The following is a 22,013-nucleotide window of genomic DNA, read 5'->3' as shown; positions in this document are numbered from 1 at the left end:
AACTCTATTTTAATGACATTAAAGTAACTAATAACACAAGAAAAAATGGTATTCATAATTATTCTGCCTCAGTAAATTAAGCTCTTGTAATTGCATAATTCATATGTAAAATATTTTAACACAAAAAATCATAGTTTATGCTGTCTGTGTTTAAGCAGAAAAAACCCAAGATTTTTTCCACCAAGCTGTACATTTTTTAGGCTTATAATTTTAATATTTGAAATCTATTCATTCAAAAACTATTTACTGAACACCTATTACATTGTCATGTTTTGTCTGTTTGCAGGAGATACTGTAGTGAGTAAGACGTATAAAGTCCTTGACCTTATGGAGACTAAGCCTGATGGGAGAAAACAGACAAATTCTTAAAAAGATATATTTAAATAGTGATTAGAGCTATGCTAAAAATAAACAGAAATGGAATACCGAGAAACTGTTGGAGGATGGTGGTGGGTGGTAATCTCTGAAGATCTTTCTGAAGAATGATGAGAAGGAGCCAACCAGGGGAAAACCTAGCAGGGAAGAACAATTACTTTGAATTTATTTAAAATTCCCTTATGGTTGGAGAATTAAGTTATTCACAAACTTTTAGTATCAACAATATTATAAAAAGATATCCAATTATAAGTGTTCCTCACCCTAATTTTCTTACCTGTAATGGGAAAGATATCTTTTAATAAATAATCATTATACCACCTGGAATGATTACGTCAACACGGCATCAGTTTGGTTTACTTGCAGATGCTTCATTCTGAAATCCTAAACCTGTTCCTCCGGAGGATTACCAAAGGGTTTCTCTTCTTTTCTCCCAGAATAGAGCTTGGGATAAAGGGTTTTGTTTCCTTGACCTCCTGGAATGCCACCAGAATGAAGTTATGGGCTGTGAGATGTATATAGGGGTTTGAAATGTGGTTTAAGGATAAAATAGGAAAGAATGAGGCAGATGGTGGGAAGTGAGGTCCCATTCACTCATTTGAAGTTGATTGTTGACTGAAAGATGAGACAATATTGAAAGTTGACTTAAGAAGTTGCCCTGTCCTCTCACTACAGGTGTGTTTATGAACAGCTAACAGAATGAGAAGGTTCTCTTTCTGGTAATGGACTCATGCTAATGGATCTTGCATATCTTGCACGGCCATCCAGATACTTCAGCATGTAACTGGATACAAAAATTAAAGTGCCTTTACATTTTCTTTCTTAGAATAAATTCTCAGAATTGGAATTTCCTGGTCAATGTCTATGATTATGTTTGTTGTTCTTGATATATTACCACATTGCTTCCAAACAGACTATCTGAACAAATTTCCTTAGCCCTCATGAGCATCGTCTAAGGTATATATCTTGTCAGATGGTTTGGTATTTAAAATACAGTTTAAGTCCTTGCCTGTAAGCATTTTACTGGAGGCTGGTTATTTACCTGGCCATCTGCAAAGTCTGGATAAAGCATGTGCTGAATGCCCCCAGGGCTGCTCCATCTAAACTCCACGAGATAGCATGCAGCTTCCTTCCCTGGGGCAGGTCACTTTTTGGCCAGCCCGTGGGTCCTATGTCTACCATGTAGGCAGAACCCTGGCTTTCAGGTTCCTGGTGGCCACCCTCTGGACAGCTCCTCTGCACCCTCGCGCCAAATCATTAGCTGAGTCCATGATTATTTCTTTGGTAACTGCAGAAGGACATTTTGACTTGAGAGAGTACCAGTTACCCATTGCTATGAATTACCCAAAAACTCAGTGGCTTGAAGCAATAAGCATTTATTTAACTCATGAGTTCTTGGCATTAGTGATGTAATATGCTCATTAAAAATGGTTGGTCTTTAGTAACCAACCATTATATGAATGGTTCCTCCATCTCTGTTAAATTTGCTCTCAGGTGCCACTTGGTTGGCTGTTAGAGGGGGTGACTAGGGAGATGGGCCTCTTTTGTTCTCCACCAGTCTATCCTAGTAGTAGAAGCTTGGAAAATGTTCATTGCTTGGAAAATGTATAGGAAGTAAGTGGAACTTCACAAGGTTTCATGGCTGGGATAGTTGCAGTGTCGCAGTTGATAAACAATTGTCTATGTTTCAAGAGAATCCTTTAATGTAGTCATTAAAAGCTAAGACCTTAGAGCAAGAATCCCGGCAGTCAAATCACAGTGCTACTAGTTGCTAACTGTGTGTCCTTGAAGTATTAACCCTTTTGTTTTAGATTTACAACTGCAATATGGAGCTAATAATAGGCTCTACCATATTGGGTTAATGTGAAAATTAAATTAATGAATATATGTAATATGTTGAAAACAATGTTTGACAAATAAAAAATGCTGAGAGAAGTATTATATATAAAATATCATCCTTGTGGGTCACTTTTATTGGTTTCTTCAGAGATCTTGCTGGGAAATCCAACTCCATTTCTGCAGATTTAGGCAAGACCCGTTGACTGGCTGCGTTTGACTGCCGCTTAGGGCAGTCACTTCTTGCAAGTCACCACGCGGCTGCGGGGCTCCACTTGTTCAGACATCCTTCTGTGTGGAGTCCATTTCAAGATGCTCATGGCCAGTTTCTCTTCCCAGGGTGCACCCTTGTGCTCTGCCACGTGTCTGAGAAACTCGTATTTTGTCTCTACTGTCAGTAAAAATAAAGCTTTCTCTCTTTGTTCTATCACCAAGCAGGCCATTCTAGCTAGACTTGTTTTCTTTAACTTCTCCAGGATAGCCTTCTGAGACTGACTTTTTCTCTTGAATCATTGTGCTAAGCCTGGTCCCAGAACAGGTCAAAGACACCAAGTGAAAAATGATGGAGGGAGTTGAGTGAGGGAGAGAGAAGAATCTGTCCAGGCGTCTGGTCTCCTCCACAGCCTAACTTAGGCCAAGCCGTGAAGAGAAGCAAGCTGGATCTTTGGTATTATATTGGACTGGACTTTAAAACTCCATTGAAGCTTCTACTACAAACAGTTTTCACACAGAAGAACACACTTACTTAACAAAGGAAACATCACAGTCTACTAGGAAAAGGACACCTAGGCCCATGTTTACCAGGCCTAATGCCAACATATTAGAGCAACTTTATCCTCCCAAAAGTTATCCCACCCTAATCTCTTCAACTGATTCCCTAGTCATCTCTTAGTAATAATAGAGGAACTGGTTTGGGACCACAACCTTTGGAAATCCTTCAACACGTATAGTTGGAGTGGTCCTTGGAACTGTTCTGGCTGAATAGTGTGTACAGTTTAGTTGAAACTGGAAACATATGGAAAGTTGCATTTAAAAATTCTGTTTCATATACACACTGATGGTTTTTGTTTCATTGATTTGTATGTGACTTTTGTGTCAATATTGCTCAACTGAATTATTTTAATTGTTGCAGTCACATTTTTTTCTAAAATTTCTGTTCTGTGTATTTCCCCACATGTACTTAAGTATGTGTATGTTTCACCCATTATCAAGGTATTATATGCACATGTTAAAAACTTAAATAAAAACTTACATATTAGAGAATTAAATAAACATGTTAATTATTTAATCATCTAAATCTTATGACATTTTCACTTCTGACTTGAAAGTGCCAGTGGGAGCAAAGATGGCTTGAAATTAAAAGCAGCAATCTCCTGCCACACCCCACCAAACATACACAGTCTCAACCAATTATGAACTCTTAAACTACTCTGTTTACTTTTTTTACAGCCTAGCAGAATATTAATGATTAAAATGTTATATGACTAAGCTTTTTGTTCACCTATTTTGGACATCTCTGCATAACCTGCTTTGACATTGAAATTTTTTGCTCATTTCCCTTTTCTCCATTGGAATATATCGTATTATTATTTTTAATTCCTCTACTTGTGACTTTTTAACTTCAAATAATGTATCTTAACACTTTTACTTATTCTATCAATTTGTGATTATTTACAAATTTGAAAGATGAAGGTGTTGGCATTTCTATCCCTACCTTCATTCCACTTTGCTCTTCAACTCCTAGCTTCAGTCATGGGAAATTTGTCTATGTCAAGGCAATTAACAACATTGTCAAGAAATACTGGTAATATTTCTCCATTATTTTATAACCATAATTGAACCTTTAGTTCTCTGTATATACACAAAGGTGTTGAATGTTCAAAAGCTATGAAGACCAGGCAAGCACGAGTTACAGGGATTGACACATGCCTTCAGTAAACTGGCAAGTGTGTGCTGAATGTTGCCTAGATGAATGAGACCCAGAGATGCCAAATATTCTGGTGTTTTAGGAGAAGACTGATTATCTAGATTATTATGTGAAGTCTTCTGATTCATAAATGCTGAAAGCTCAATTGCAATACACATACATGCAGAAGTTAAATAAAACCCCTTTGGGTTAGTTGGATGAAGCCTACTGGGCTAGAGTTGGTGACATCCAGTGCATAAGGCTGTGTCTAAAGTATGTAAATAAAAAGATGCTATTTACATTTTTATACATTCATAATGTATCAAATGGCACGCTACTGTTCATTCTTAAGTATTTTTTTTTTTGCTTTTTCTTAGTTTCTAATTTATATTGTTTCCCTTTATTAAATCCTTAAGGTCTTTCAACTTACTAAGGAAAGTACCCACTTACTTTTCCTGGGTGTCTTTCTGCTGTATCTGGCAGTCCTTGATCTTTTGCATCTTGCTCTTTTGAACTTTTTGAAGTTTGCATCCACGGACTGATAATTCTGTGTTTTGGGGTTTTTTTTTCTTTTTTTTGGCATGGTTCCTCCATTTCTTGGCTTGAAGTTCTCCTTTCTTAGTTTCCTCCCTTGTTTTCCTGGAAAACATCCTTAAGTCAGTTCCTATGAGAGGATATGTGGGAAGTAAACATTCTGAGTCTTTATATATCTGAAATGCTCTTAGTGTACATTATATTTAACTGCTAATGTGGCCAGATATAAAGCTACAGGATTAAAATGGTTTTCATTAATGTTAAAGCCATTTTTTCCATCATGACAGCTGTTTTTTAAAGTGTCTTATTGGCTGTTGGCTTTTTAATATATTTAATGTATAATGGAGCAGTGTTCTCATTATTGAAAGAAAATAATAAAAATAATAATTTACATCAATGTTAGGAGGTAAATCAAAGCAAATTTAAGGAGAACAGAATGAAGAAAGTAAACTCAGAATTGCTCATGTGAAATTTGATGTCAGTCTATCTGTGCTTTTCTCTATCTAGAAGTTTTTAGAATTTTTCCATATCTTTTGTGTTCTAAAATTGATTCTAAGTTGGAATGTTTTTCCTTCATTGTCTGAAGCACTTGGTAGAACCTTTTTATTGGAATATTCATGTTCTTTAGTCCTAGAAAATTCTTTTTATGAGTCTTTTAAAAAAATCATTTTAGTCTCTTTCTCTCTCTCCTGGTTTCATTTTACAGTTTAATGGAAACTGTAATTTGAATGTTGTCTGGAATATTATTTGAATCTAGGAAAGCACTTACTTTTTCATTCTATTTCACCTGTTTTGTAATAGCTTGTTTTTGACTTTTGACTTTATTTTCTTCATTCAGTACAGGTTATACTTGTAAATACATTTAAAAGCAAACAGTTAATAAGATTTAAAGACAGCGATCATCGCCCTCCTTTCTATCCTCAATTTTAATTTCTATTTTAAAGCCTTCTACTTGTTTCTTCTAGTATTTGCTTCCACATTTTAATAACATGATTACAGTGACATTTTTTCCCCCATTTTAGATGTTATCTATTAATTTCTTACTCTGAAGCCAAGGACTTAATTTTGTAATGCATGCCTCTCCTCTCCACTGAAACACTTTTCCACCCCCATTTTCCAGCTCTAATTTTTAAATTCCTTTTAATTAAATCAGCCCTCAGTGTTTATATTTTTATAACTATATAGACTTTATTTGCAGATGAACTTTGTAGTGAACTCTAATTTTGTTTCCTTTCCTATTAAATTTCTTTTTCTTAGCATTATCATTGTCTAGCTTCTTTTCTTTAATTTTATTATTACCCATCATAGGTCAACTCCAATCTTTCTGACAGAATTATAAATCTTCTGTCAATGCATTCAAGCATATCAAATAATCTCTAACTTCATTTAAAAGCATTGGTGTTTTCCCTCCCGAAGTGGTGCATTCGATGTCTTCTACTCCAGCTGCTCTGCTGCTTCTCTGGGATCTCCCTTCATCATCACGGAAATTCCCTTCAACTCTCTCTTGTGTTTGGAGACTGTTTCCTGGTTCCCGTCTCCTGGTTCCTCTTTCTTGGTTTACCCTCTCCAGCAGTTCCAGGAAAAGGGACCATGGGAAATACATTTTTGAGACCTTCTATGTCTGAAACATTTTTAGTCTATTCCCACTCTTGATAAATAGTTTAACTGGGTATAGACTTCAGTATTGGGTGTCATTTTCTCTTCTAATTTTCAAAGCTTTACTTCACCACCAGGACTGGCATTGGGAAAATCAAGCATGGCGTCCTTTCGATTCTTGGCTTCTCATCTGCTTTTCTTTCAGATCTTTCACTCTTGGTATTTTGAAAGTTCGAGATTTTTTACACCTTGATGTGGATACTTATTTATTCATTGTGTTGAGAATCTGGTGAGAACTTTCAAACTCTGTTCTTCAAAATGTTTCTTGAATTATTTATTGGACAAAATCTTGTCCTTTACTTTCTCTGTTGTTTTTTTTTAATCTAGAACCTCTGTTGGTTAAAGGTTGGACATTCTGTCCTGTTTTACTTGTCTTCTAACTCTTTGTCATTTGTCTTACTTTCTGGATTGCTATCTCCACTTTACTCTCTAATCCTGCTATTGCATTTTAAATTTCTGATACCAGATTTTAAATTTCAAGAGCTCTTTCTTGTTTTATTAATGTTCTGTTTAAAATCGTGTCTTGCTTTTTTTCCATAGCTGCAATATCGTCTCTTATTTCCCTGGGGATACTGGTATGTTTGGAGAAGAGTTTTCCTGTCTCTACCCTGTTGCATTCCTCCCAGTTTCTTCTACTGTTTGTTTTGGTTGCTGTTCCTCATGTTTTCTTCAACTGTCTTGTGTCCTTTGGGTGTGTATTCATAACTTAAGCTTGATGCACTAAAAAACTGTCTGGGAGCTCTGATGGGCTTTATTCCAGCATGATTAGATTGGGATGTTTCCCTGGGTAATCACAACAATCAATATCTGTAGACCTTTTCTCATAGGCTGATCATCCTAATGTTTCCTGGCTAGGGACCGAACCTGGATGCTGGTACATTCTTGGCTGAGTGAGAAAAGGAGGCGGGAGTCCACTATTCAGTATGCCAATTGTCACTTAAATGCTTTATTTTCAGTATGCCACCTCGGATTTCAGCTGTCCACAATACAGGATCCCTTTGCATCAATTTCTCCAAAGATTAGTTTTTTGTTGGGTGGGAAAAGGAAAGTACTCTGGCTGAGCAGGTTGGGAGAGGTGAATCTGGGTAGGAATGGATCTAACTGCTTTTGGCTTCTGATTCAGAAGTTGCTTACAAGTATGTATCTGTTTCGGCCACATCTTTACCTCTAGAGGTAAAGATGTCTTCCATTTTGAAATGTTTCAGAGATCTTTGATGTAAGCAATCTTGTTTTGCATCTCCCTCCATTATTGGTATATGTTTAACTTTACCCTTTTTAACGTTAGTCATTTCTTAGCATTACAGATTCCAAAATTTTGATGCTGTCATTTCCTTCTCTGTCCTTATTTTCCCTATAATTTGCCTTTTTTTTTTCATATCTCCAGAGTCATTTTAGTGATGTGCGGGAAAAGAATGAAGAGGAAAAATACATTCAAACTTTTTTATCTTTAACTCAACATTTGCTTAACAGAATATTCAAATTTGGGAGAATTTTAAAATAACATAATCATACAAAATCCTAATCCTTTGTACAACTATTTTGAAAATTACTATTCAAAATTTTATGTTTTGTAATAATTGTATTCATACATACTTTTATTTGATATTTCACTATAAATTTTTCATGTTTTCCTATAGAATACTTGTAGCTATGGCTTTATAGTGTTTCATTGTGTTGATGTTATATCATTTACTTAATCAGTCTCCAATACTGGGTTCTAATTTTTTCCTGTCATTCATAATATCAAAATAAACATCTCTTTACTTTTTGCTGTTCTTAAATTTTCCCTAAAAATATATTCCTTGCAGTGCAATGACTGGATTCAGGAGGTAAACATCTTTATAGGTCCTACTACACACTTCCATCCTGATTTTTCAAAAATTTTAAACCAAAACTTAAATGACTGAGGTTATATACTAATTTTACTGTAACTACTTTTATTAACAGCTTGGTCTTTCAGAGAACTTTCCTAAAATTCAGATCTTGCCCAAGAGAAGTGCTCTTTTAAAACGATCTTTACTGAAAACATGTTTCTGAGAATCTGATTAAGACTATGAAACTTTTCTTCATTAAAGTGAATTCCCTCAGCCACGTGGTAGGACATGCACACACACACACACACACACACACCACTACACATAATTTCAGCACTTGGTAAACACCTCTGATGCTCATTCTATGGACTCTGATAGAAGATCCCAATCTCTAGAGAAAGCTCTGAGCACCTAATGCCTTTGTTGCCAAGAAATTCAAACTGAGATAAAATGGAATCACTGAATCATTGAGGACCCTGTAGTCTGGAATTTATGTTGTTCTTTCTCTTACCACCATGATTGTGGGGCTAAATCTAGGGCCAGAGAGAGGGATAAAGGACTGCTTCTCTTAATCTTTGCCCAGTTCCTGCCCCTTAGTTTGCTCCATTGCACTGAGTTTATTGGCTAGAAATACAGTCACTATAGAGGATGAATAAACAAATTTTATCTAGTCAAAAAATGAGCAGAACAGGAAGCTTAAATAGGGGTTGGTTATGAGAAACTTGGAGAAAAATAATAGAAAGAGCATGTGGAACTAAGACTGGCCTGCTCTGAAGCACTGTACAATCTTACATGATAAAATGCACATTTGAGGAACTGAAATTAGAATTCTTAGTAACCATGGGAACAGCACTGTTATGGCTCAATTGTTAGAAAAACAGTCCTGGGATTTCTGTGAAATGGAAATGATTGTTTAGATAATGATACATCTCCAGTGTGAGGACTGATGATGAAGTTGCAGCATAATTGTAAGAGACCAAAATGTGAAGAACTTCTCAAACCCAGCTTTCCCAAACATTTCTCCCTGAAATAAATACAATTAAGCTTTACAGGGAATCCCAGCATTTGGCATTTTGTAATGTGACTTTGCAATTTTATAGCCATAATTTTCCTATATATCCATGATTTTCCATATCCTTCCTCTTTGCATATTGTATTTTTAGCAGTTTTTCAGTAGCTTGCTCCTGGAAAAATGTCATGTGAGATTTCTATTATTCTAGTCTCCAAATCCCAGAGTTAATTTTAGAAAGAGAAGTCAGAAGTTAGATACAAACTAATCTTAAAAGAGGAAATTTATCTACATATAAGGAGGTACTTAGGTCTGTGGTATCTTTGCTATGGAGAAACTTATAATAATAAAATAATTAACATTTATTTCAAACATAACATGTTGTACCAGAGCTACACGTCTTGTTTACAAATACAAATAATGCTACCAACTTGTTTTAATCACTCTGGATGTTTATAGAATGTTAACCTGAGGCTCAGCAAGGTTAAGTAATTTCTCTAATAAATTCGTAAGTGACCACATGGTGATGGCCTCACTCCTCAGTTCCCATGCCTTTTATATCTAAACGTTGTGCTTTTACCACTATTCTATGTGTGCTAAGGATAGGGACCTTTGTCTGGTTTCTGATTCTCTGCAAAATTAAGAATTCATTTTATTTCATCATAGGTGACATTTTCATTCAACAAAGTTGGCTAGCTTTTATCAAATAACTCGATAGTGTTATTCTCCAGGTGACTGGAGAGGAAAGAAGGTGAAAGTCTGAAGAAATGTGGGTAATGATTTAATAGTATGATGTTTTAGTTCTTTCTCTTCTTCTGAGGGAAGTTTCTGTAGAATGAGTGGTTTCTGTAGAATGGATAAAAGCTGTAGAATTCCTCCTAGGCTCAACAAGACATGAAACCAAGGCCTTCATGCAACTGCATTAGCTGAGTATTTTGTAATTTTTTAAATGGGCTTATTTTCAGTGGCTGCAAGACCTCAGGAAAGTGCAACTCTATCAATATATATGGCATCAGTGACAACCACAACCAATGTAAACCCAAAACATTTAATTTCTCTAAAGGAATTTCTAGGTATGTTCACTGCAAGATACATTTTCTCCTCTATATCTGGAACATCATTTTGTGGAACTAGTCTAAATTATGATAAACCCTATATTTAAAAACTTAGTTGAGATAAGGCAGTCATATTCAATATGGATGTGTTTTCTTTGAATCAATAATTGATTATTGAACATTTTTTCCAAAATTTCTAGTAATGAGATGGCTAGAAAGAGTAACAATAGTAATTCTCATAATATAGCTTCAATTTAGATAAATCAGTCTTCATCCTAAAGCTAAAAAAAAAATCCCCCAAAATAAAAAACAAGCACTCCAACAAATCAAAATTAACACAAAACTCTTAAGCATTAATAATAATGGCATTATTATTTCACTTACAGTACACGTAAGTTATAGCAAGTCTTACTCTTAACACTAAGTGTTACTCTGGTAGGTGTCTCCTATATGATTTACATGGTTGGTGCCATTCAGTAATAGGCTGCCTAATTCAATGATGGCTATACTGGTTTGCTGTGTTTTAACTGAAGCAAACCATGGCTTCAGGGAGTTTTTAAGACCCTTTCAATGAAAAGTCTTGTCTATCCCTTACTGATTACACAAGGTTCAAACCTTTCTGTTTGGAATTCTATGTAGGAATGTGTGTTGGGTTAGGTGAATGTTTGCAAGTTCTTTGAGTGAGGTTGCCGCCTCCAATATACATAATTTATGTGGGATTTTTTTCTGAATTTTTGTTTCAAGATTAGTTGAGAAGCGTAAGGAATTAGCTACTCACATAGACTCTATTGTATTTGGTAGGTTTATAAATTACTGTAAGTGCAGTATATAAATTATCCTTAAATACCGAGTGTTAATATCATCAGGGTCTCAAATTTGCTGGTAGCACAAATTGAAACGGAATGCTGCTTCTTTACTTTCCATAGTGTGGTAGAATATTGTCTCCTGCCCCAAAGAAGTCCAAATGGAAACTTTGCATATGTTATCTTGCGTGGTAGGTGAGTCCAATTTAATCATGTGAATCCGTAAAAGTAGAGAATTTTTCCAGGTTGGACGTGAGAAAGAGATGTGATGACGGGTACATTAAGGTCAGGGACAAGTTACCCTGCTGGCTTTGAAGATGGGAGAAGGGAGCCAGGAGCCGAGGAATGCAAGTCATTTCTAGAAATCGGAAAGGTATTCCCTAGACACCTTAATTTTGGCCCAGAGAGATTACTGCTGGATTTCTGACTCACAGAACTGTAAGATAACACATTTGTGTTGTTTTAAGCCACCAAGTCTGTGGTAATATGTTTTGGCAACAGTAGAAAATTAATACAATAGCTGAATAAATAGTAAAATACAAATAAAAAGTGGTATAATTTTCTCATAAGCTTCCATCCCTTTGGCTAGCAGGGAAAAACCAGGGTTAATGTATTAAGTAAAAGTATTTCAACTCCTGATTTAAACCGCTCTGTGTTGAGGTCACTTAGTCTCTTTTGAGTAAATGTTTGCTCTCCCAGATTTCCTCTCCCTTTCTTTGTTCTTCCCAAGGTGGCCATGGGTCAACCAGACTGGAGGGGGCTCATATACCTTGTTGGACCTGAAGGAGAGGCAGCTTATCCATGAGAATTATCTGGTTAAGGATCTGTTTCCACTAACCTTTGCTTGTTGACTTCTGCTAAATATGTTGTGTTGTAGCTTGTCTTCCTGACCTTTGGGCATGCCCTTTGGGAATGGCGCTTTAGGGAAAATCAAAATATTATGCACAGAGAATCCTTTCCAGAGAGGAAAAAGAAGTAAAAAAATCTAGTCTCTTCCCTTGCTGCCCCTGGTCGATGAGGTCCTATCCTTAACCACCCCTGGATTCTGCTAAGTGGTCTTAGTGGCAACTTCTTGGGGGCCATGTAAAATTTCTGTATCTTCTGCATGTTGTTCCCAATCCATGCAAGGCTGTAATCTTTTCAGGCTCCTTTAACCAATGTTCTTCTATCAATCTTGTGCCGTTTTAGTCCAAATGGCTCAGTGTTTCCCCTAAAGGCTTTGAGACTTCCACTATCCCAGGCAATGGCAATTGGGTGACCAGTTCTGAAGTTCTGAGGACTCCTGTGCCTATTAGGTGTTTCTAAATCATTCTTCACCACCCCCAGTGTGTACTGTGTTTGGCTAGGGTTAGCAGAACAAGGACATCTGACCTCTTCATACTGCCTCTCTTTATTCTCCTTCTAAATACTCTCCTTGGATAAAAAGTTCTGGATTTTTATTTCCTCTCCAACTCTGGAAGGAACTTTTCCTACATCTGACTTTCCTTTCCCAAGAGCACCAATCTCACTTTTTATTACTAGCTAAAAAGTAATAACAGGGAAGGGATCCTCTTCACACTGTAAAAGAAATGCTGTGATCTGAATTGGCCATTTTTTTCTTGGTACAGTAGCTGCAGGACAATGAAACATCAGAAATGATAAAGACTGAAATATTGGTTTAGTGCAGAGGTTGGCACATGAGAGCCCACAAGCTGGCTGACTATATTTGTAAATTAAGCTTTATAGGAATACAGCCATGGGCATTCATTTATACATTGTTTCTGACTGCTCTTGGGCTATAGTGGCAGAACTGAGGAGTGCAACAGACATGTATGACCTGCCACTCCCAAAATATTTACGATCTGGCCCTTTAAGAAAGTATTTGCTGACCCTAGTTTAATAGATTAGTTATCTATTTCCATGTAACAAATACCTCTAAAACCTGGCAGCTTGAAACAAAAATATTTATTACCTTACAGTTTCTGTGGGTCAGAGATCTGGTCTGCCTTAGGGAGTAAGGGTCGCACATGAGGTCACAGTCATGCTGTTGGCCAGGACTTCAGTCATCTCAAAGCTTCACTGGAGTTGGAGATTTCACTGCCGAGCTCATGCAGGCTATCAACCTCCATCCCTCACTGGCCCTTAGCCTGGAGGCCTCAGTTCCTTTTCACATGGGCTTATCCATGGGGCAGTCCCACTGGCTTCCCCTACAGCAGATGATCCAAGAGTGAGAGAGAGAGAGACTTTACAAGTGATGTATTGGTCACTTCTACAGTATTCAGTTAGTTAGGAGTGAGCACTAAGTCCAGCCTACCCTCAAGGAGAGAGATATGAGGGCATGGAGACCAGGAGGCAGTGGTCACTGGGGGCATCTTTTATATCATCATGCAATATTTGGATTTCTATCAACATAGTTCTGGAATTTTAGACTGTAAGAATCAAGGGAAGACAGGTGGTAAACTGGTGAAGCCATTTTAATGACCAGTCTAATTCTGAGATAGCCATAAAGGTTGCTAGTCTGGTTGGGGCCCATGGGCCAAACCAGGCTAAAACTCAAAGGGTTGGAAGTACTTGGGAGCCTAAAAAGAAGCAATGGCAAGGATTCAGAGAGAATGGAGACTGGTGGTTATGGCAAGGCTGGTCTGTGGTAAGGTAGGAAGTTGAGGGATCACCTCACAAAATGAGAATTTTTTATTTGATAATTCATTCAATATTTGGCAAATATTTACCGAACTCCAGGTGCTCTTGAAGGCTTTGCTGATACTGCAGCGAACTTGGAAGCAAAGATGGCCTCAGGCTGGAAACATCTTACAGCAGGTGCTTCCTTTGTATGTTGACAGAGACAACAAGTGACTTCCAAGGATTTGGCTCTTGCAGGACTTGTGGGCAGAAGATATTTATATAAGATAATAGGTAGAGTAGAGCTTACATTTCGGGATGTGAAGGCAGGTCCTAGAGACTCTTCAACGCATACACAGTCCTTTCTAGTTTAACTGAATACTTTAAAAATGCTTGTTGCCCCAAAGTTTGTGAATCCAGACACGGGCATGGAGTGCCAGGGTCTATAAAAGTTATAGACTGGTGAAAGTATCAACATCCTGCCTTGCTTTTTCTTACCTGCTTTATTTGGCCATTTTTAGCACAGTCACATCTTTTACTAGGCTCAAACTGTATATATTTATTTAACAATTAGATCTGGAACTCCACTCTAGAAACTTCTGTCATAACCCAAAACATTTTTGTTTCTGAGATGGATGAAGAGAGGAGAGATTGGGGAGGAGGGGGAGTTTTCTTGACTGATCCAAGGAAGGTCATTGACTTGGGGATAAACTATAAAGGCCCCATGTCTGTGCTAGCTGGACAGGGGAAGTAACCATAGTGGCCTGCCTCCAGGACACTATAAACGCTTTTGACTTACAAAGGAAGTTAATTTCCTCTATCTGTGTGACTGAAAGCCAGCTTTAGGATCCCTTTAGATCCAAATATTCCATTGCCTATACTTGCATCAATGGCTTATTGGTATGGAATTATTTTATAGGTCTCTGGAGAGACTGACAGGAGGGGCTCTGTGGAGCTCATAAGAATGCTTATTTCAGTCATCCACATTTCAAAAGGGAGGGACTTGAAGGAAAAGACAGCCACAAAAATGTACTGTTTTGAATCTGAATCTGTGAGAAAAATAGAAATGTAATTTTAAAATGAAATAATGGCCAAGCACAATATTAATAGGTAGATGTATCCGTCTCTGTGACTGTGTGCCCTTTTTCTTGGAGACTATACTATCTGATGCCAGATAACACAGATATTTTGCACTTACTCAGCAACTAAAGGTAAGAGGTTGTGAAACTCTGAATGAGCCAGAAAAAAAGAGGCAAAGGGCTGAGTTTGAGTGAGTAAAGGAAGATAAATCAGATGAGATTGCATGTTGATGACACTCGCCCGGGTTGCTCAACAGTAATATCTGACAAACAGCAAGAGAAAAAGGAAACATTTTGGCAGAGTCAGCCACCCCCAGCATCTCTCTTCAAAACCCTACTAAGAATTCCCCACCACTGGATGAGTTATTTCCTCTTTCTGCTGTATGGGTACAATGGGTAAAAAAAAAAAATAGACCCTAGAGCTTGAAAGTTAGAAGTTAAGAAACAGTGGCATGAGTAATACCACAATAATGAATTAGACGAAAAGGCCTCGAGGTACAGATCTTCCATCTAGAGGGCCTGGATTTACTCAGGTCCACTTTGGTACCTCGGATATTTCCACTATCTTTTTAGGCTGTTATGTTTGGTCTCTTGCTTATTACTGTGCCTGTTACCCTTGGTTTTATTCATTCATTCTTCTTCCCAGATTCCAACGGACCTGTTTCCCCACCCCCGCACTGCCGCTCCCCCCTTGGCACCACCTTATCTGCCTTGGAAACTCTTACATTTGCTTCAAAGCCCAAATTAAATCCACCTTTCTGCCAAGAAGACTCAGCTCTCCCAGTCCAGAATTAACCTCTCCTTCTTTTCTCCTCTTACTAACCTTAGCCTTTTATTAAATTGGCCTCAGTGTCCTTTATACACAAGTTATTTGTACATTTTTCTGTTGTCTCTATTGAGTTGAAGTCTCCAAGGGCAAAGGGCTTGTCGTGACCACCCTTATATTTCCTATAATATTCACTCAGTGATATGAGGGATATAAAAAGCCAATAAAATATGTCAATGTTTATTGATTTAAAGTATAACCTAACTCAATAATTTCAAGAGAGATCAGCAATATTCTAGGCAAAAGTCCCTGAACTTGCAGTTAAAACTAACTTCTATCTTGTTTTGCCTTGTTATATGAAATTCTGATGAAATAAACAGGGCTATATATATTTTTGTAAATCCTGAGGAAGGCATCTTCTTTATGTTACAATTTTTTGATTAAAGAGAACGAAAAGGATGTGATTCTACCTACCTTTGAGTTCCTTGGAGGCACAAGGCCACGTGGTCTGCCCTGTTGGTTCTGATCTTCGGGCCATCGCATCTTCTGTAATGTTTTCATTCTTTCCCCCTTTGTAGGGAAACCTGTTAAATAGAGCTCCATGTCAAAAAAAGGAACAGAATGACCATGAGTAGGTCTTACGGTTTTTCTCTCTTTCTTTTCCCTCCCAAGCCTTTCAAAGAGGTGTGGTTTATTCCTGCTGGCTACACTTCCTAGATTTGCTCTCCTTTCTTAACTCCACAATTAGGTGACTTTGATCTTCATCACACTCCAGAGACGGTTCTCTCAAAGGTCAGCTGTGATTTCCTTTTTGTCACAATATCTCAGCAGAATTGATGTTGATAACCTCGTCCCTGGGACTCCCTGCTGCCCTGGCTTTGACATTGCTCTTCCATAGATTTGCTCCTAGGGGGAGGGGAAAATTAATCTGTTAAACACATGCTCCTGCTAGGAGCTTTCTGTTTCATCGTATCTGAGCTTCAAGACAACTCTCTGAAGCAGGAGGCATCCTCGCACACTGTCACTTGGATGGATGATTTTGTTTGTGCCGTTGGCCAGTTATTTCATACAGGGTGTACCTTGGGTGCCTTTGCTCATTGCAAGTTCCTTGAGTGGAAGCTGCACCCTCCGACTCTTCTCTGTACTCACAGTGTTTGACGGCAAACACTCTCAGGGCTTAATAAATACTTGTTGACTGTCGATGAAAGTACTCAAACCTTGAAGATGAAGACGAACATGAGCATTGACTAATTTTTGTTGAATACATCTGTTTTTCTAAGTGCTGGAAGAGACCTCCTTTTATAGACCATCTTAAAAAAAACAAACATCATTCATGAAAAGATCACGTTTGACACTAAGATCAGAAAACCATCAGCAACTGTCACATGTTGGCCAGAGTGGGTTTCCTTTCAATGACAGAAGGAACTCTCAGCTGAAAAAGACTGAGGCCTCTGAATTAGATGAGGGTGGTTATATTTATTATCTGCTCTGGGCAGCTTTGCTGAGTTTCTGAGTCAGATGCACTGACTTTGTACTTTCTGACACAGTTATCTTATCCCTCATAGCCGTGTGAGAGTGGAGCCAGTCAGTCACCGGTGAAATGGGAGAGCGAGGCGGTGCTGGTGAAGTTCATCTGTGTCACCCTCTCCATTTCCTTTGACACTCCCTTCATTGTCTTTCAGTTCCTTCTTTCCCACCAGGTGCCAGAGGGCCTGTGCTTCCCCATAATCTTCCTTCATGGGGAAGTGGTGGGAACTAACATTTTTTTGAAAGCGCCTCCTACGAAGCTTGCACATTATTGGGCATTCAGAGTCACTGCTTCATTTGTGTCTCTCAGCAACTCCATGAGGTAGATTTTATAATTTTTATATCACAGACTTGAAACAGAGCTTGAAGGGATGAGATATCTGTCCAGTTGCATCCAGGCATAGCTTGTAAATACAAAAGTGGAATTTGAAGCTCAGCTGGTCTAACTCTAAAATATCTGGGCTCCTTCTACTGTACAAGGTTACCTCCTCAGAAGGAAAGGGCTGGTATAAAATGATTTCCCATTGAGGGCTTTGTAGCTTATGGTAGAAAGAGCAGTGCTTTTCCCAAATAGCTCCAACAAATTTGTCATGGTCAGAGGGCCAGGGCATTTGAGGTGGAGGAAGCTGTTTTCTCTGCCGGATTCCGGCTGATTTGGGTAGGGTTTCTCTTGTCCTTGCGTGTACTTTTAGCATCACACCTGACTGCTTCAACTGCTTCATCCTTAGTCACTTCAGGTACATAACCCAGAATTCAACACCTAGAGACTTTTGTATTCGTGGATAGTCTTTCATCAATCTTGGGAAAATGAATTTAATGTGCTAGGTCCTTCTTTTTAATCAAAGGCAATGCCTGGGTTAAAATAAGGAGCAAAACCCTCCCATCAACACAAAGTTAATTAACCATGGATATGTGTGTGCAACATTCAGATGAATCCCTCTGCACCAGTTGATGTCATGTGCTCACCTGAAATTTGATGAATGATGCAGCCTGGCAGGATTTTAGATGCTTCTTCAGGACAAGCATTATGGCCAGAACAATAAATGGGGCCTCATTATTCAAGGAAAATCCTGAAAATGAATCCACTTAAAATAATTAAAAGAACCATGATTGTCTTCAAAGTCTGTGTCTTCAAAGAGAAACAAAATCTCATGGTGTTAATTTGTTTATTCTTATTTACATTTAAATACATTTAAACTATTTTGTATTTGGTGCTTTAAGAAAACAAGGAAAAATGAACGAAATACTGATCATTCTTTTTTGGCCTAATTTTTCTAATAAAATTGTATGACAACAATAATGAAATCTTCACTTAATATACAGATACTTTTTACAGTGTTTTCACAACTGTGTGGTTATTTTTGCCTTAAATGAACGCTTTGTCAATTACTAAAGTCTTTCTTAACTGTTTTTATCAAATAGTTTTTTTTTACCATGCCTATCACATCAGTATCCTTACCTATTCACTAATTTTTAATAGGTCTACTTCTGCCAATTCATTTTTTTGTGTGTGATCCAAGCAGTTTTCATCAGTCTTATGAAATCCTACAACTTTTGCAATGTTTGTCATTTTGCTTGGTAATCAATTACATTGCATTTGCATTGTTTAAATGTCTGTAACATCTATGCCATTAGTCAGAATTCATGTTGACGTGCTGGGTGGAGCTACAAGGTGGGGTTAAGTGAAAAGGGGTATGTGTTGACTAGTAGTAAAGATCAGCATTTTTATGAATATTTTTGTTTTATAGTGACTCTTTGCTTCCTTAAGCAACCAGTTAATTGTAGAATAGGGCATAATGAATATTTCCCAATTATAAGGACTTCCCTGGGCTCCAATAATTATTGAATGGAATGAAACTGACCTTGCCTGGATCTGCTGTCACCTATATGTATATATATATATATATATATATATATAGCGGATGTTGGGAGCCTAAAAACTTAGGTTGCATTCTGGTGTGCATGAATAGAGCTGAAAGCATTCCATAGCTACTGGAATATTAAATCTAAATCCTGAGATCTGCTTGAAGGCCCATAATAATCTCTGTTGTGACGTCTTTTAACATATCTAAAAAGTTGTATCGTTTTGATTCCAGGTAGAGTAAGGGGATGATAAAACTGAATGAGACTTAGGTTCCTAGCCTGTTCTGTTATTGTTGTATTACTGTTTTTGAGCTAGGGGTGGGAAGTTATTAGCTGCAATTGACTTCAGTACTATGATCTTTGTTTTTGTTTCTTCTAACCTCATTTATCATGATATTCTGTGTGAATATAACTTAATAAAAATTAGTTTTCCTTCCTGTATGTATTTTAGGCATAGTAGGTCAGTAGGAGAGGATGCTAACTCCCTTTTCTTACTATGTATGTGTGACTATATATTTGAATAGTATTATTTGCAAAGTATAAAAGCATTTCAAAGTACTAATATTTTTTTTCATTGGTAGAATAATGACAGCTTGCTTCTCCGTCTTTAATACGCTATAGATAGACTTTTTTTTTGCTCCTGCTGTAGATAGACGTGGGGTTTTTGCTAATTCTGTATTTTTCTTCCTGCTGCATAGCATGCTTCTTGGGGGCAAACCCTTGTCTTATTTCTTTTCATGTTCCCAGGATCTGACACAGAATTCCCTAAGTGTCTGTTGCATTATTCTTTAATTGAGGTAGAAATGAAGAAGCTGACTTAGAAGGAAGGAAATGGTAAATTTATGTGGTGGAAGAGAAGTAGGTTGCACTAGCTTTGCAAGCACAGGAAATAAAGCAAGGTTAATCGGTGGAAGGCAGGACGGGGGCAGGTTCTCTGTAGCGTGTATGAAAGGGGCAGAGGTCAAAGTTCAATGACTCTTCCACTGGAAAAACAAATAAACAGGCCTGAACATTCTTGCCTGAGCACATATGCACTTGGAGCCTGTGAGCAGTTAGACGCCCTACAGGCTAGTGACAAGGCATAAAGCCATCTGTATAGTGTTTTAGGCCTTTTAATTTACACTCTTTCAAAAGGGCTCCCCTGTGGTAATGACACTTTCTGATGAGGTGTCAATGAAGTTTTTAGCCAGTGATTAATACAAGGTGATGGAATCTCCTTAAAATGGGGATTTTGATCTCCAAATTTTTCCATTTTAAGGAGATTCCATCAAATCAGAAATTTCCAGTGACCAACAGAAAGAGTTAAGGTTTTCTGGAAGCCATGTGTCTGTTGAAAGTCGCCACAGAACCCGTGAAGAAAGAGGAGCTTAATTAGACAAATGAGCCATTTCCTGAAAAGGCACACGCAGGTTTTGGATTACATGGCATTTCCTCTACAAAAGGCATGAAAACCGTGATGATTAGCAACTCACTGTTTTGGAGCTTAGCCATTCTCCAGTTGATTTTCACTTGGTGGGAGTGAAGGAAGGTGATGCTATTGCTTCTGAGTTAGGTTCTCTTAGTCATGAATGTTGGATTTCTTCTCTGCAGAATGTGTGCTAAATTGAGCCCCAGATTCTTGGAGTGTGGGATCCTGCTTTGTGACCTGCCCTTGGTTAAGGTGCAATCACTTTAGCTGGAAGAATGTTCTAAGCTATCCTCCCTTTCTTCCAGTAGTTGAGGAAACAGAAACTAATTTTGATTTCAACTAATCCAAACTTGATTAGGAAAAGAAATATAATGTTACTACACAAAAGCACGAAGTTCTTGCCAAAGTGTACTTTTAAAAGTATTCTACTAAGCCTTTCCCATTTGATTTATCCATAGTGCCTCAAACGTGCCTTTTCAGAGCATATAATGGAGAGTTTGCAATACTGGAAATGAATAAATGATTTCATCAGTTTAAAAAACAGTGACCCGGAAGATCAGAGAGTTGGGAGCCTCTGGACAGTCTGGACCTTCACTGCCATTTCTCAGTGCTTCTGCTTCTTTGAAATAAGGAAGTTTGTAGGTCTGTCTTAGTTTCCTTGTACTCACTTGCCCTTTTTTCCTTTGGTGATTTATAAAACTGAGTCATTGAAACCCTTCCTATTGCACCACCATGCAGACATTGTGTGATTATTATGAAAAGAAACCTTTTTACTCTTTATATGCTGTCAGAAATATTAAGTCTTATCATAGGGCACTGATTTGAGATACTTTGAATTTTTCTTTAGAAGTTGGCCAGTGATTAGGAAGAGCTATGCTTACTAGAGTTGTTCTTTCAGTAGTCAAATGAGGTAACTCTGGGACCAATAGTAATTTAAAAAGTAAGTCGAGTACCAGGTTTCACTTAAATATATTTGTATGAAGAGTTGTAAACATACTCCTTTTAAACCCAAAATTAATGAAGGACTTTAAAAATAGAATGGTTTGAGTGAAACATTGATGAAGATGAGATTTTGAGAGCTACACAAGAGGCAATGCAAATTGGGAGACAGGAAATCAGCAAACTCCCTGGGCTGGCCAGAGTCTAATCTACAGGATTTATAATAGTGAGGGTCCTACAGAGGAGAGAAAAAAAAGAAGAAGAAAAGAAAAAAAAATATATATATGGAGAGAGAGATTTATCATGAGAAATTAGCTCACATGATTATGGAGGCTGAGAAGCCCCATGATCTGCCCTGTGTAAACTGGAGACCCAGGAAAGCTGATGATAGAATTCAGTCCTAGTGTGAAGGCCTGAGAACCAGGGGAGCTGATGTCCAAGGGTGGAAGGTGAGATAATCCCAGCTCAATCAGTGGGGCAGGAAGAAAACAGACGATTCCTCCTCCCTCCTTCTTAGCTATTCAGGCTCCGGAACTGATTGGATGATGCCTGTGCATACTGGGGAGGGCCACCTACTCTACTGAATTCATCATTCCAAACTGTAACTTTATCATAATACCCAAATCTGTATTAGTCAGGATTCTCCAGAACCAATAGGATTTATGTATTATGTATGTACTTCAGAGATTGGTTCATAGGGTTGCCCACCCACACTGGGGATGGCAATCTTTACTCAATCCACCGATTCAGATACTAGTCTCTTCAGAAGACACCTTCCCAGAGATAATGCTTTAACAGCTGTCTGGACATCCTTTAGCCCAATCAAGTTGACACATAAAATTAAC

At 37.8% G+C, this 22,013-nt stretch overlaps 1 long non-coding RNA gene across 2 annotated transcripts in view; it reads right to left on the bottom strand.

Annotated features, from left to right (window-relative positions):
• The window catches only part of LOC108407732 (uncharacterized), a 79,622-nt gene that overhangs the window by 34,262 nt on the left and 23,347 nt on the right, over positions 1-22,013 (bottom strand). For both annotated transcript variants that reach the window (XR_001855797.3, XR_012121512.1), the window contains exons 4-9: positions 17,925-18,028; positions 15,906-16,015; positions 13,697-13,846; positions 12,940-13,174; positions 4,568-4,756; positions 427-512 (exon numbers count right to left, since the gene is read on the bottom strand). This is a non-coding gene — a long non-coding RNA (uncharacterized lncRNA). The remainder of the gene's footprint in view (positions 1-426; positions 513-4,567; positions 4,757-12,939; positions 13,175-13,696; positions 13,847-15,905; positions 16,016-17,924; positions 18,029-22,013) is intronic.

The sequence above is a fragment of the Manis javanica genome, chromosome 10, assembly GCF_040802235.1.
Source record: "Manis javanica isolate MJ-LG chromosome 10, MJ_LKY, whole genome shotgun sequence".
NCBI classification, from domain to species: Eukaryota; Metazoa; Chordata; class Mammalia; order Pholidota; family Manidae; genus Manis; species Manis javanica.
The sequence above is the reverse complement of the archived record's forward strand: the minus strand, read 5'-3'. Positions and strand labels throughout refer to the sequence as shown.